This window comes from Lygodium microphyllum, chromosome 30 (assembly GCF_053477565.2).
Source record: "Lygodium microphyllum isolate KBCC chromosome 30, Lygodium_microphyllum_v1.1.10, whole genome shotgun sequence".
NCBI classification, from domain to species: Eukaryota; Viridiplantae; Streptophyta; class Polypodiopsida; order Schizaeales; family Lygodiaceae; genus Lygodium; species Lygodium microphyllum.
In genome coordinates, this window is record NC_141164.1 from 59297806 (window position 1) to 59313637 (window position 15832).

The following is a 15832-nucleotide window of genomic DNA, read 5'->3' on the forward strand; positions in this document are numbered from 1 at the left end:
TTTCACGCTGTCGTGCTGCTGCACATCCGAGCCGTAAACACCTCCGTTGTGCATCTGTGTTATCTTTTCACGTGTGTTTCATTGTGTTTGATTGCTGCATTATCTTTCCGTCCTTTTCAGTACCCGCATCCGATGTACATAATCCACTTGTGTGTTTGTGTTTGTGTGTGTTTCTGTTTGTGTGCATGTTGTGTGTGTGTCAGAAAAATATGAAAAACTAATGCCAAAGAATATTATTATGCTGTCAATTTCAATTATGAATTCCAAGAAAAGTGCAGGAAACCGTGGAATCAAAGGAAGCTTTATAGAAGCCGACATTTAAGCTATGAAGATAAAGGTTGCACGTGAACAAGGCCAACGTAATATGCGGGACAAAGCATTTTTGAAGAAGATACATTAGCACTATATGCCATGGAGAAGAAGGGTCCATATGCCTTTGCCGTAGACTTTTTGATGGGAGGAGTCTCTGTAGCTATCTCAAAGACTGCAGTTGCCCCCATAGAACGTGTCAAGCTTCTTATCCAAAATCAAGATGAGATGATCAAGGCAAGAAGGCTTCAGGAACCTTACAAGGGGATCGCGAACTATTTTTTTTAAGAACCATCCAGGAGGAAGGTTTTATATCCTTGTGGCGTGGAAACACTGCTAATGTTATCAGATACTTCCCTACCCAGGCTCTCAACTTTGCGTTTAAGGACTACTTTAAGAAGCTCTTTAACTTTAAGAAGGACAAGGATGGCTATTGGGCCTGGTTTGCTGGTAACCTAGCTTCCGGTGGATCGGCCGGTGCTTCTTCCCTTCTTCTTGTGTATTCCCTTGATTATGCTAGGACTCGCCTTGCCAATGATGCCAAGGCTGCAAAGAAAGGAGGGGAACGTCAATTCAATGGACTCTTGGATGTCTACAAGAAGACTCTGAAGTCTGACGGTCTTCCGAGGCTTTACTGTGGATTCAACATTTCTTGCGTTGGAATCATTGTATACCGTGGTCTATACTTCGGAATGTACGACTCTCTGAAGCCAGTTGTGCTTATTGGCAGTCTTTAGGATAAATTTTTGGCAAGATTTTTGCTTGGCTGGAGTATCACTACTGGTGTTGGCCTAGGCTATTCTTGTCAAAAAGGAGCTTTTTTTGCTCTTTACCGGGCAATTAAGGAGGGAATCGATGGAATCAGCGGGAAGGATCTTCACGGGGGACGCCATCGCTTGGGCTCTCTCTCGCCATCGCTTGGAGCTCTCTCTCGCGGGCGTTATTCTTCATTAGAGGGCAGCCTTCTTGGGCTGAAGAGGAGTTCTGGGTTTCCTCTCCATCACACATCCGAAGGATTTATACAAATACAAACAGGGAAGGAGGAAGCATCGAGTGAAGGGCATTGATTGAAGCAATAGGGTGTTCAGCACCAAAACTCCCTCGCCTGCAGAGATGAAGCATAACAAGAGGCCTCTGAATCTCCCGCTGTTACTGCTGCTTTTGGTCCGGATGCTAGATCAACATATAAGGCTGTTGCGGCGTTAAATCATCAGCAGTCTCCTAGATTTCGTATTAACACAGAATATTCACTTTTAAATAACCAAAAATTCTTTAAGGCAGTCAATCAATGAAAATCTTGGTGTTCATGACTATGACAACAGCAAGCTGATGACAAAACCCAGAGCGGATGGAAGGACATGCATGCTACTATGACAAAGGAATGACAAGTTTGAAAGATGAAACCTTGAAAGGAGATGACATAAAGTAGAGGGTAACTCTGAATTATACTGGGCCGACACTCAAGAGCCCATGCCTCCCGCAGAAGAGAGAACCTATCTAAATACCCTGAAATCAAGCCCCTCTTCGGTCCAGATGTCTGGGCCTTCCTTAAGATAATAACAGTAGTGCTGGTACAGTTTTGGACAGCATTCTGTCTCAGATATGCTCAGTGGACAACTCTCTTAATTGTTGCCTATTTCTTTGGAGCCTTCCTCAATCACAACCTTTTTCTGGTAATACATGAACTAAGTCATAATCTGGCCTTCTCTACATTGATATACAACCGGCTTCTTGGAAATTTTTGCAAACTTGCCTGTGGAGTGTCATGTCTGTGACATTTCAGAAGTATCAACTGGATCATCACATGTGTCAAGGAGTGGAAGAACTGGATATGGACAAGCCTAACTAATTGGCAGGAAGGCTTATTATAAACACATTCTTGAAAGCTTGAGCTTGCTTAAGAGCCTTGGAGTAAAGCCAAAAGTTACATGCTGAAGGACTTGAACAAAATTTGTTTGTTGGGAGTTTCTTTGTTGTAACTCTACGAACTTGATAAGAAATATAGTGAACTTTGGCATCAAAAATTGAATTCTTCTTGTTAGCCTCTTTTCTTGCAGCATTTTGAACCCCTTGTTCAACAGCTCTTGCCCAAACTCTACGACATTTCTGGTGAACCCGACGTGAAAGCGCTGCGTCAATTTTTAGCAAGATGGGAGACTCGCAAGAAGAGATGATGGACGAGAATGTCATGAAGCATTTTTTTCAGTCATTTACATCCTATATGCAGCAACAAGCACACGAAAAACGTGATAGTGATGCCATGGATGCCTTGAAAGCTGTCCAACAGGAGATGAAGCAGTTCAACGGCCAACAAGTTTCAACTTACCTGCATTTGTATGAAGAAAAGATGAAGTTTTTTGGGGTTTCTCAAGACGTTTGGAGCCGCTACTTCTTGCGGATCGTGGTTCGCGTGCTTGAAGTCCGAACTTCAAAAATTCAAGGAACACATGGTGGTTGGACAGAGTTTAAGAAGGCATTAAAAGATGAATATTTCTTGGAGGATATAGGTCTTATGAACCGCAGTAATTTCTTAGCATGGGTTTCTATGCCTAATAAGGGACTTTCAGTTACCGCCCTTCTGCGAGAGTTTGAGAGCCGCTATGATCAGTTGGATGGAACTGAGAAGCAAGCTTTGGAGATGCAGAAAGTGGAATTATTTTTACAAGTTGCTGATGTTGATTTACAGGAAAAGTTGGATGATCTTTTGGAAGATCAAGCTACCGATTCAGGTTTAAAGACCGAGTGGAGACATGTCATTGATGCTGTGAATGCGCTTGTTAAGAAGCAGCGCAGAAGGGTACGATTGCATCATAATACAGGATCTGCTTCTGAAAAATCCTTGGAGACCTCTACTTCTACCCCTGCTGCAAGTTCTATGCCTAAGCCTACTCCTTCTATTGTAAATCCACCAGTTCCTGCTGCTCCAGTTCCCTTATCAGTAGATGATGTTATTAAAGGCTTGGAAAATTTGACGATAGAGGCAGTCAAAGCTGAAGTTGGGAAGTTAAAAGAGCAACTTATGTCAGTACCTTCTGTAGCACCTGCTCCAGTGACTGCTTTTCCAGCTGGCCAAAGAAAAGGGAGACGATGTATTTGGTGTGATAGTACAGAGCACCAACACTGCAGAGATTGTGATGCTTTTCAGGAAGCGCGTAAGAAGAACGTAGTGTTTTGGGGACAAGATGGGAAGATATGGCTGACAGAGACTGGTGCTCCTCTTGACATGAACTTTGGTAAGGGAGGCATGAAGAAGCTCGTTGATGATATGGCTGCGCGATCAGCTTATGTGTGTGTTAGAGGAGATGCTTCAGCTTATGGAGTCCAACTTGAGCAGAAATCAGATGGAGACTCTGCCTTATGGTCCTCCGCCTTGGAGATAGCGAGAAGAGGGAAAGTTCAGGCATCCACTATGACTTGTGTGGGCTCCAGCATACGAGGAGAAACGGGATGGGATTCTCCTGTTGACAGGTATTCTATTTTTGCTTATATGGCGAAAACACAGGGTTTAGATGCCATGGTTGAGGAAAAGAGAAGAAGAGATGAGGAGGGTTTCAGCACCTTCAAAAATACTAGAGGGGGTGACTTTGTTTCACCACCTATTACAGCTCCACCTGTGACGAGTTCTCCAGCTCAATCAGGTCCTGAACAACCTATGGGAGACAAACAGATGAAAGAAAAGAGACAACCAAGAAAGGAGCCAGGATTGAGGCTCTTGTCAGACCTTGATATGCAGACGGATATGAGTAAGATTTTTCATGAAAGAATTTTAAATAGTGAAGTCACTTTTACTATTGGTGAAGCTCTTGGGATTGCTAGAAGAGAAATACAGGATCAGATGCAGGATCTTTTGCAGAGGAAACGCCATGCAATGGAAGGACCTGCTTTACAGGGGTTATGGCATGGAGCTCTTGGGGAAGAGCAAGATGATGCAGTGATGGTTGAGAATGCTTCTGTCAACCCGCAGTTGGAGAAAATAGTTCAGCCTATGCAGTATGAAGATGATGATACCCCTATCCTCATTCCTCGCAACCATTTTTCACGCAGTCATTGGGCTAGAGCAACCACTGAGACGGTGGTAAGGATTGGAGAGAAACAGATTTCTTTGGTTGCTTTAGTTGATCATGGTTCCGAGATTAATCTTATTGCTCGAGGTGTTTATGAGAGTGGCAAGTGGCCTATGGATGCAGAACATGGCTGGCACATGAGAGCAGCCAATAATACTTCTGGTGATATGTATGCTGCTTGTCTGAGCATCAGAATTTCTATTGGTAATGTTGAAGAGGATTATCATTGCTTTGTTCAGGATTCTTGCTCTTATCCGATTATTCTTGGACAGCCTTTCATTACAGAATCAAGAATGGAGACGAAAGTGATGGATGATGGCTCAGCCTATGCACGGATACACAGTAAGGATGGTATGCGAGCTGTTCAGTTTATGACTGTTGGGGTAAATCATCCGAGAAACAGGGACTCCTTGTGTGAGGCACCACTACCTGCGAAGGAGTTGGATTTTCATTAGGTACCACTGTCTTGCGAGACGTCAGTGGTACGAAGCGGAGAAAAGAGGAGATCTCGCCTCCTGGCAGCCAGTCTTTCTCCACTAATTTTTTTGGTTTTTCTTCAGATAGTTCAGTGAGTTATCAGAAAATTTCAGATTTTTCTAGAGCTGCCAGGCAGTACATTGGTCGTAAGGAGAAAGAGTTGAAGACTGCAGGTATTTTGCAAGCAGAAGAGCATGTGGATGGACTGTATGATGGAATGTCTTATGCAGATACTTTGTCTAAGATGGAAAATATGCTGAAAACTAATGTGTGTAAGGGTTCAAGGATCATACCTGTGCAAACCTTGGATATGTATCAGGAAATTTTTGATTTTATGCTGAAAACAGAGTCAGAGGCTGAGAAAACTCAGCAAACCGAGTCTATGGCTGATCTTGATCAGCTTTCAGAGTTGCAGAGGGCTGAAACCTTTTAGCTAGTAGAATTAAATGCTGGAAAAGTTCAGCATATAGAGTATGAGACTGCATCATGGCAGTCCATAGAGCAAAGGGCTGAAACCTTTTAGCCAACAGAGTTTAATGCTAAAAAATTTCAGCATACAGAGTTTCAGGCTGCACCCATGCAGTCCATAGAGCAAAGGGCTGAAATCTTTCAGCCACCAACAGAGTTGGGAGTTGCTGAAAAATTGCAGAAATTGTAGCAAAGAAAAGAGTGCTTGATTGATTCCAAGGTTGACACGAAGTATAAAACAGTTGATAAGAAGGTTAAGCCGGTTGCAGGACTGCTTCCTCCTGATAGTGATGAGCAGATAGAAAAAGCTATGAAGCAGCCTATGTTGAGAGATCCTGCAAATATTGGACATAAATTTACAGCTGAAACTCTTGCAGAATTGAAGATTGGAAATGATGATTTCTTGCTTCCAATGGAAAAAGAATGTTTTAGAGAGATGCTTGGACGACATGATAAGGCATTTGCTTTCTTTCCTCATGAAATTGGCTACATTAGTCCCGAATTGGTTGCGCCTATGATCATCTTCACTATTCCTCATGTGCCATGGAATATACGTCCTATACCTGTGCCTAGAGCACACTTGCCAAAGCTAATAGAGTTGCTGAATGAGAAGATTAAGATGGGAATTTTGGAACCCTCTTTTGCGCCCTATTCTAACAGGTAGTTTACTGTACCAAAGAAGATTGGAACCTTGAGATTTATTCAAGATATGCAGCCCGTGAATAAAGTGACAATTAGGAATGTGGGAACAGGTCCAGTTGTAGATGAGTTTGCCGAGGCTTTTGCAGGACGAGCCATCTATTCCCTAGGTGACTTGTATTCTGGTTATGACCAGTTTCAGCTTGCCTTGGAAAGCAGGGATATTACCACTATGCGGACACCTATTGGTCTTGTGAGGATGTGTACCTTGCCTCAAGGTGCCACCAACTCAGTTGCTCATATGATGAATGCTATGCATAGAGTTCTGCGAGACTATATTCCGCAGTATACCATGCCTTTCTTAGATGATGTGCCTATTAAGGGTTGTGCAGAAGAAGAAAAGAATGAGAGTCTTGATTTGCGAGGATTTAGACAGTTTGTGGCCAAACACTTGGTTGCTTGTGAGCAAATATTGACACGATTAGAGGAGGTAAATTTGACTCTTTCAGGGCTGAAATCTATTTTTGGTGTTAATGAAGTCATCATAGTTGGGCATATGGTTGGTTATTATGGCAGGAAGCCTTCACTTGCAAAGGTGGATGCCATAAGCAAGATTGCAGAGTATTGCTCGACTACTTCAGAAGTGCGAAGATTTGTGGGAGCTTGTGTATTTTACATGATTTGGATTCCTAATTTTGCTCACATAGTAGATGTTCTCTATCAGCTGCTTCGAAAGGGGCAGAAGTTTCATTGGGATGAGAAGCATTCGAAAGCCATGCATAAAATTAAGAAGTTGTTGCAGTCAGCTCCTACTCTTCGCAATGCAAATTATCAGTGTGGATGGCCAATCATGTTGACAGTTGATACTAGCCCTATTGGCATAGGTTGGGCAGTGGGACAGGATGATGCTGATGGGAATAGATATGCAATCCGCTTTGGGGCTAAAGTTCTTAATGAGCGGCAGAGGAGATATCCGCAGATTAAAAGAGAGTTGTGGGGAGTAGTCACTGCACTGAAGTGTGATAAAGGGTATTTTATTGGTGCTTCAGTTGTTGTGGAAACAGATTGTTTGCCTTTGCTTGGCATGATTACTAGCTGTTCAACTCCAGATATAGCGATGCTTCGGTGGATTGCCTATATCAAATCATTGAATCCAGAATTTTGACACATAGCAGGAAAAGATAATCCAGTTGCTGAAATGCTGTCTAGAGCGAGATATGAGGATGAGGAGTCAATGCTTGCAGAAGATGATGAGATAGAGTTTGCAGCTTCTGTCCTTGTTCATGATTGTCATGTATCTACTGTTGAAGCCTTTACTGAAGAACTCTATGTTGGTGAATGGCTGCAAATTGGTTAGTATCTGAGTTCATTGACTCGAAGAGCTGATTGAACAGATGATGTATTCAAGAAAATCAGAAGAAAGGCTTATGGGTATTTCTTGAAAGATGGTTTTCTTTGGAAGCACCCAAAGAAGAGAGGCGGCCTACCCTTGAGAGTGGTTTGTGAGGCAGCGATGCAGATACAGATTATGCGAGAGTTTCATGAGAGTTCTTGGGCTGGACATAGAGGTGTGTGGGCTACCTATGAGAAAATCAAAGAAAGATACTGGTGGAAAGGGATGTATAAAGATATTTCCCACTTCGTGGAGACTTGCAGGGACTGTCATCTTTACTCTTTAGTGCGGCATCGTGATGAGTTGCATCCAACCTATCCACTATGTATGCATTATAAGTGGGTGGTAGACTTGGTTGCTTTGCCAGTGGGACTTTGACAGATGAGATATCTTGCCTTGGCCAGGGAGGATCTTACAAACTATGTTGAAGGCAGTTCTTTGTGGAAGAAGACCACCACTATAGTATGTAAATTCTTGTTGGAAGAAATATTTTGCAGGTATGGATGTATAGGCAATATTACAGCTAATCGTGGAGAGCTAGATGCAGACAAAGCTAGAGAATTTTTCTCACGGCTTGGGATTAAGTTGGCTCTTAGTACTGCCTATAATCCAGAGGGGAATGGAAAGAGCGAAAGAGGACATCTGCCGATAGTTAAGGCATTGGCAAAATCTTATAGAGGTCGGATTGGAGATTGGCCGAGATTACTACCTTTTGCATTGTGGGCAGACCGCTCTACACATAGCGTGAATACTGGATATATGCCTGTAGAGTTGATGTATGGGCAAAAACCTATCACGCCTACTACTGAAATCTGTGCTCTCACGTGGAGTGCTCTTCCGTGGCATGAGAATTTATCAAGAGAGGAGCTTCTAGCTCTTCGGATTCGTCAACTAGAGAGAAGGATAGAAGATGTGCAGCTAGTAGTTGATCCTTTGAAGGCAGTTCGACTCAGAAACAAGGACAGGTTTGATTTGAGGCATCGCTTGCGGCCTAGAGCCATAAAAGAGGGAGATTGGGTTCTAGTCTACGACAGTAGCCTAGAGAATCAGCATAGTAGCATGAGAAAAATGGTTCAAAGATGGTTTGGACCATATGAGGTGAAACAGGTTTTTGACAATGCTACCTATGAGTTGGCTGAATTGGATGGGATGGTATTGAGGGTGCCCATTGCTGGAAAACGAGTCAAGATTTTCAAGAGAAGAGAAGATGAAGAGTATGCACTTGAAGCATTGGCAGAAGAAGAGCAGTCAAAAGAAATTCTAGCAGAAGAAGTAGAGAATATGGATGATGAAGCTGATGGAGAAACAGGTCTACCGAAAACTGATGAAGGACTGGACCTGTTTGTGGACTTAGAGGATCATGGATAGTTGGCTCATCCGGAGGATGCACAAGTTTAGAGGGGGTGGATGTCGTGCTGCTGCGCATCCAAGTCGTAAACACCTCCATTTTTGTTGTGCATGTGTGTTATCTTTTCGCGTGTGTTACATTGTGTTTGATTGCTGCATTATCTTTCCGTCCTTTTCAGTACCTGCATTCGATGTACATACTCCACTTGTGTGTTTGTGTTTGTGTGTGTTTCTGTTTGTGTGCGTGTTGTGTGTGTGTCAGAAAAATATGAAAAACTATGCCAAAGAATATTATTATGCTGTCAATTTCAATGATGAATTCCAAGAAAAGTGCAGGAAACCCTGGAATCAAAGGAAGCTTTGTAGAATCCGACATTTAAGCTATGAAGATAAAGGTTACACGTGAACAAGGCCAACGTAATATGCGGGACAAAGCATTTTTGAAGAAGATACATTAGCACTATATGCCATGGAGAAGAAGGGTCCATATGCCTTTGCCGTAGACTTTTTGATGGGAGGAGTCTCTGTAGCTGTCTCAAAGACTGCACCTGCCCCCATAGAACGTGTCAAGCTTCTTATCCAAAATCAAGATGAGATGATCAAGGCAAGAAGGCTTCAGGAACCTTACAAGGGGATTGCGAACTGTTTTTTTTAAGAACCATCCAGGAGTAAGGTTTTATATCCTTGTGGCGTGGAAACACTGCTAATGTTATCAGATACTTCCCTACCCAGGCTCTCAACTTTGCGTTTAAGGACTACTTTAAGAAGCTCTTTAACTTTAAGAAGGACAAGGATGGTTATTGGGCCTGGTTTGCTAGTAACCTGGCTTCGGTGGAGCGGCCGGTGCTTCTTCCCTCCTTCTTGTGTATTACCTTGATTATGCTAGGACTCGCCTTGCCAATGATGCCAAGGCTGCAAATAAATAAGGGGAACGTCAATTCAATGGACTCTTGGATGTCTACAAGAAGACTCTGAAGTCTGACGGTCTTCCGGGGCTTTACCGTGGATTCAACATTTCTTGCATTGGAATCATTGTATACCGTGGTCTATACTTCGGAATGTACGACTCTCTGAAGCCAGTTGTGCTTATTGGCAGTCTTCAGGATATATTTTTGGCAAGCTTTTTGCTTGGTTGGAGTATCACTACTGGTGTTGGCCTAGCCTATTCTTGTCAAAAAGGAGTTTTTTTTGCTCTTTACCAGGCAATTAAGGAGGGAATCGATGGAATCAGCGGGAAGGATCTTCACTGGGGACGCCATCGCTTGGGCTCTCTCTCGCTATCACTTGGAGCTCTCTCTCGTGGGCCTTATTCTTCATTAGAGGGCAGCCTTCCTGGGCTGAAGAGGAGTTCTAGGTTTCCTCTCAGCTGAAGGATTTATACAAATACAAACAGGGAAGGAGGAAGCATCGAGTGAAGGGCATTGAGTGAAGCAATAGGGTGTTCAGCACCACAACTCCCTCGCCTGCAGAGATGAAGCATAACAAGAGGCCTCTGAATCTCCTGCTGTTACTGCCGCTTCTGGTCCGGATGCTAGATCAACATATAAGGCTGCTGCGGCGTTAAATCATCAGCACTCTCTTGGAATTCATGTTAACATAGAATATTCACTTTTAAATAGCCAAAAATTCTTTAAGGCAGTCAATCAATGAAAATCTTGGTGTTCATGACTATGACAACAGCAAGCTGATGACAAAACCCAGAGCGGATGGAAGGACATGCATGCTACTATGACAAAGGAATGACAAGTTTGAAAGATGAAACCTCGAAAGGAGATGACATAAAGTAGAGGGTAACTCTGAATTATACTGGGCCGACACTCAAGAGCCCATGCCTCCCGCAGAAGAGAGAACCTATCTAAATACCCTGAAATCAAGTCCCTCTTCGGTTCGGATGTCTGGGCCTTCCTTAAGATAATAACAGTAGTGCTGGTACAGTTTTGGACAGCATTCTGTCTCAGATATGCTCAGTGGACAACTCTCTTAATTGTTGCCTATTTCTTTGGAGCCTTCCTCAATCACAACCTTTTTCTGGTAATACATGAACTAAGTCATAATCTGGCCTTCTCTACATCGATATACAACCGGCTTCTTGGAAATTTTTGCAAACTTGCCTGTGGAGTGTCATGTCTGTGACATTTTAGAAGTATCAACTGGATCATCACAGGTATCAAGGAGTGGAAGAACTGGATATGGACAAACCTAACTAATAGGAAGGAAGGCTTATTATAAACACATTCTTGAAAGCTTAAGCTTGCTTAAGAGCCTTGGAGTAAAGCCAAAAGTTACATGCTGAAGGACTTGAACAAAATTTGTTTGTTGGGAGTTTCTTTATTGTAACTCTACGAACTTGATAAGCAATATAGTGAACTTTGGCATCAAAAATTGAATTCTTCTTGTTAGCCTCTTTTGTTGCAACATTTTGAACCCCGTGTTCAGCAGCTCTTGCACAAACTCTACGACAACGCTCCCCTATTTTCACTATCGTTTCAGTGGTAGCTCTAGCCCAATGATTTCTTATGTAGTGACTTCAAGGAATAAATCCTAGAGTCTCTTCTCCATATTGTTGCATTTGCCTTACTCCACCATGCATATTTCTACAAGACAATGCATTTTCAGCCACTTTCTTCTCTTTTCCACATGCTGTCCCCACTGATTAGTAGCATTGTGCATAGATAATCGAGTACTTACTTCATGCTCATATTCAACCTGAATACCCAACAGACCAGTTTCCTCTTCAAATTGCAGCAATGCACTAGTTATATCACCATGATACCGACGCTTTCTTTTAATTATGTCAATGATCTTATCATGAAATTCTCGCTTGGCAATGCCAAGCACCTCTCCCAAGGTAAATTCCACTCGACTATTTAAGATTCGTTCTTCAAGAACCTTTTTAAGATCTGTGGATGTCTCAATGCCAGATTGCGACCTATATCCTGGCTGCTTGCCCTTCTTTTTGCCCTCTTGTTTGTTATCCTATTTTTGCTCTTGACTGACCTCTTCCATACCATGCTCGGGAGGTGGCTGATTTACAACTTTAGGCTGATCCATACTTCTTCTTGTCATTCTTTTAGATGTCCCTGCAATATCTTCATCTCTTTTTCATTTTTCTTCCACAAGTATATCTGTGTTTTGTACCTTTTCTAAATATGCATACACTGAATATGCATCTACCGGTGATTCCCAACCAGTTATGCCACGAATGTCTTGCCCTGCATGAGACATTTCACTATCAGTGACCTTTCTCTTTTCAGCTGCATGTAAAGCATGTGTCCATATTTCAGCCTTTGGATCAACCATCACTTGGCCATGCATTCTATCCAACTATAGACCAAAAGTAGAAGCATGTACCGCCACATAAGGATTTTGGACAGCCAAGTCTTCCAACAACTTCTGCATACCTCCCTTTCCAAAATTCAGAGCAAGAGGCAATCCCGTTTCTTGTGCATGGATCTTGCCATCTTTCCAAAAGATAAGCTGTCATGCCAAGGCCTCCTGATAGGCAGCACAATCCTTTCTCTCATGCTGCAAACTGTCACACCACATATATCTTTTTCTAGGCTTAGGGGCTGCTGCCCATCCCCTTTCCTCTTGTCCTTTTTCATCCAATTTACCAACCTTCAATTGAAGATCCTGCATCCCTTTGACCAATTCAACTAAGATATCTTCCCTAACAGAGGGAACAATAGCAGGTACAACCATAGGTTAGCCACAGAAGCGGGTGGCTTACTGGATACTTCAACTATCTTATCCGTAACAGTGGGCAAGCTAGAGATATGCAATCTTTCTCTTCTTCTATGCTTCTTCACAAGCACAGTAACAGCTTCCTTGACATGTCTCCACTCTGTTTTCAAACCTGTCTCTGTAATCTGATCCTCCAGCAAATCATCAAGCTTGTCTTGAAGCTCAAGATCAGCTGTCTGTAGAAACCATTCAATTTTCTGACTTGCAAGAGCTTGTTGTTCTGCAAGATCCAACTGCTCAAATCTACTTTCAAATTCTCTTAACAATTCTGTAGCCACAATACCCTTATTGGGTTGTATAACCCACTCCTGAAAAGTCTTGCGCGTAATCAAACTGGTGTCCTCAATGTAAAATTCTTCCCTGAGTGTCTTATTGAAGGCTACCTAGTTAGCATCCTGTAAGTATAATTCAGTAATCCGTTGTCGTTGTGTTAAAGGTTGAAGGTCTACCACCGGGGCTTAGTGCAAAAGAGGAGTATGGGATTCAAAGTTCAAGAAAGGGAAAAAGATTAGGGTTTAACAAGATCCGGGTTTTAGAAATGATTTTGATGTGGAAGAAGAATTCAAGCTTTTTCTATGTATTTACCATACATGAATGGAATAAATAACTCTATCTTGATTACATCAAATGCCTTTGGATACATAATCCATAACATAAAGGATATACTCAGATTCTTAATCCAAATAAGAATATCAAATGCAAGCTCTAATGGCTTTTATTTCAAGTACATAGATGGATTTCAACTCTAGGGAATAAGTATTATGTTGGTAGACTTCAAATACATTCAAGATTTGGGCCAATGGTATATGAAATGCATTGAAGAAGCATAATCTTTACTTCAGCCCTGTTTTAAAACATAAAATTCCAGCCCATAATCAAGCTCAAAAAGAGTGCATAAACTCATGAATAAGCTTCTCTAATCATTAATGAGTAAAGTCCTGATGAAAAGAGGTCATTTTCTTCTATTACAACCACATAAATCTCTTGTTTGCTCATAAAAATGGACAAGAATAGTGGCCTGCCCTATTTATGACTGGTTATTTCAGCCCATAACGGCCCATACACCTTCAAAATTCTCACCCTTTGCTTGTCCCAAAGTCACTCAAGTACTTGGGTACAAGTTGGGCTTCATTGGACCATGAATAAGGTAGACAAAATGAGAGAAGACGTGCATAACAACAGGCTGAATACTTTTCTCTCAGATTTCCCCCTTTTATAGACTGTCATACCATGCATTTTCGTCAGACCAAATGGACGGATAAGTGGAGCTCTCACCTTGTTTGCATCTTCATCTTCAGCTCCTGTTAATCTCCAGTTTGCATGCTCCAAAGCATGCACCATGGCTTTAGCTCTCTCCAGTTGCAGTCAGGCTGTGCAGGCCCGCATTTTGCGCCGAAAAATGCGGACTACATCCTGCTCAGGCCCCTGAGTAGGTCACTTTTTGACCTACTCAGGTCACTTGCTAGTCATATTAGTCCATTACTTCAGGTCCCCTGTGAACCTAGTGGACTTTTGGAATTTTTCTTGAGTTCTAACCATATTTTTCCACTTGAATCAATGTGATTTATCCTGCAGACTGTCAATTTCTTCCAGCTGACCAAGTTGTAGGTTCCCATAGACTTATTTTTCATCAATATACATGGTACAATTGAAAATTATATGCTAAATACAAAAGAACTTATGTAACTAAGTTGGTTATTGGGAAACAATGACTGAATTTTGTATGCAAATTCCTCATATAACTCCCAGTGAAGTTATTCTATGTTCATAAGAATCCCATGATTTATATTATGAACAATAAACTCTTTGACACCGTGCTTTCAGTTCATGAACAATAACACGTACAAAATACCGGCTCCATGCAGATTGAGTCACTCCAAAGAATTCCATCTTCTCAGCATAGGTATGTACATATGCAGATACATTCCTACCATTGAATAACTTCACCTCACGCTCAACTGCTTGCAAAGCATTCATTACAACACTTTCAGTTTGAGCTGAAGCTTGCATCATGTGTTGTTGTTGTTGTACCTGTATAAGCATATTCATATTTTGCACCAACTGTTGCAAAACATCACTAGAGATTGCATTCGAAGGTTCTCACATATTATCTTTCCTTCTTCTATGACGACCTTTCACGTCGGGTTCACCAATGTTGGAGGGGTTTTTGTCGAAAGGTCGAATCCACCGGGGATCAGAAGTAGAAGGAAGTAGAGATAGGAGATGGAAGAGAAGATAGAGAATACCCAAGTGGTAAACACGACAAAAACAAATCAAAATGAATTGAATCAATATGTATTGAAAGAACCTAGAATCTTTGCACTTTCAGAAGCAATCTCTAGGCATTAGTTCTCCTGGAGCTCCTTCGTAGACCAAAAATGTGGATAAGAAAAATCAGCTCTTTCTCTGCTGCTTGGAACCCAAATCTGATGGCTCTGAAAGGGGGGTAAAACCCTAGGACGCCTGATCACGGATCTCCTAGATCACTCCTTCTTCTTCCTTCAGTTCAATCTGCAGTTTTCAGCCTGTTTACAACGATCGCGACGCGGGCGATTTCGTCCATCTGTCTTTTCTATGAAAAATCTCCTAATTGGCTGAAAAAGCAACTAGCTTTTTGCATGCCATCCTAATCTAGAAGCTTTTTCTAACTTTTTCGGATTATTACAATAAATAATATAAAAAATAGAATAAAATTATCCAAAAATCTAGTATTTTCGGATAATCCATGCAACTTGCACTAGTACTAATGGCTCAGATCACATTGACTCTAGAGAAGTCGGATGATGATGCATTCCATACTTTTTCACATTGTGTCCTCATAACATCACGACACCGTTGCACGATCCATCTTCAAAAGTGGTTTGAAATCTTGTCTTCCACGACTGCTTAAAATTGTTGAATCTGCATTCATTGCTTTCATTGATCTTCATGTTGCACCTCAAATAGATAGAATTTGATCCTTTTCTAACATTCTCCAGTTTGTAAAATCCACTCTCATTGGCGATTATCGGATAGAGAAACTCAGTTTGTCAAATCCACGAACTGATATGTACATACATATATCATAAAGAGCATCAAGCTACTACAAAGAAAATACATAACAAAATAAAAACACAACAAAACACAAACACAACTCTCATTCTATTTCTCCAAGACATGAAGATCCACAAGGGATAGGCCAAGCATAGTCTGACAAAGATCAAGAACTCATAGCTAACCAACTACTCCAACATTGGACCAGCTAACAAGAACTATCAAAGAGACACCCTAAGTGGTTGTTTGACTTGCCTACCTGACCTAGGACAACTAGACTGGGAACTCGTACTAGGCGAGAACTCCTATAACTTGGTCTTGAATTTTTAGATACTTTTGATTGAGCATCTTTTTATAC

At 41.8% G+C, this 15832-nt stretch overlaps 2 pseudogenes; both read left to right on the plus strand.

Moving 5' to 3' along the window:
* Nucleotides 1-411: 411 nt before the first annotated feature.
* Nucleotides 412-1046, plus strand: LOC148009887 (ADP/ATP translocase 1, mitochondrial-like; annotated as a pseudogene).
* Nucleotides 1047-9166: 8120 nt separating this feature from the next.
* LOC148009888 (ADP/ATP translocase 1, mitochondrial pseudogene) lies at nucleotides 9167-10067 on the plus strand (annotated as a pseudogene).
* Nucleotides 10068-15832: the final 5765 nt, after the last annotated feature.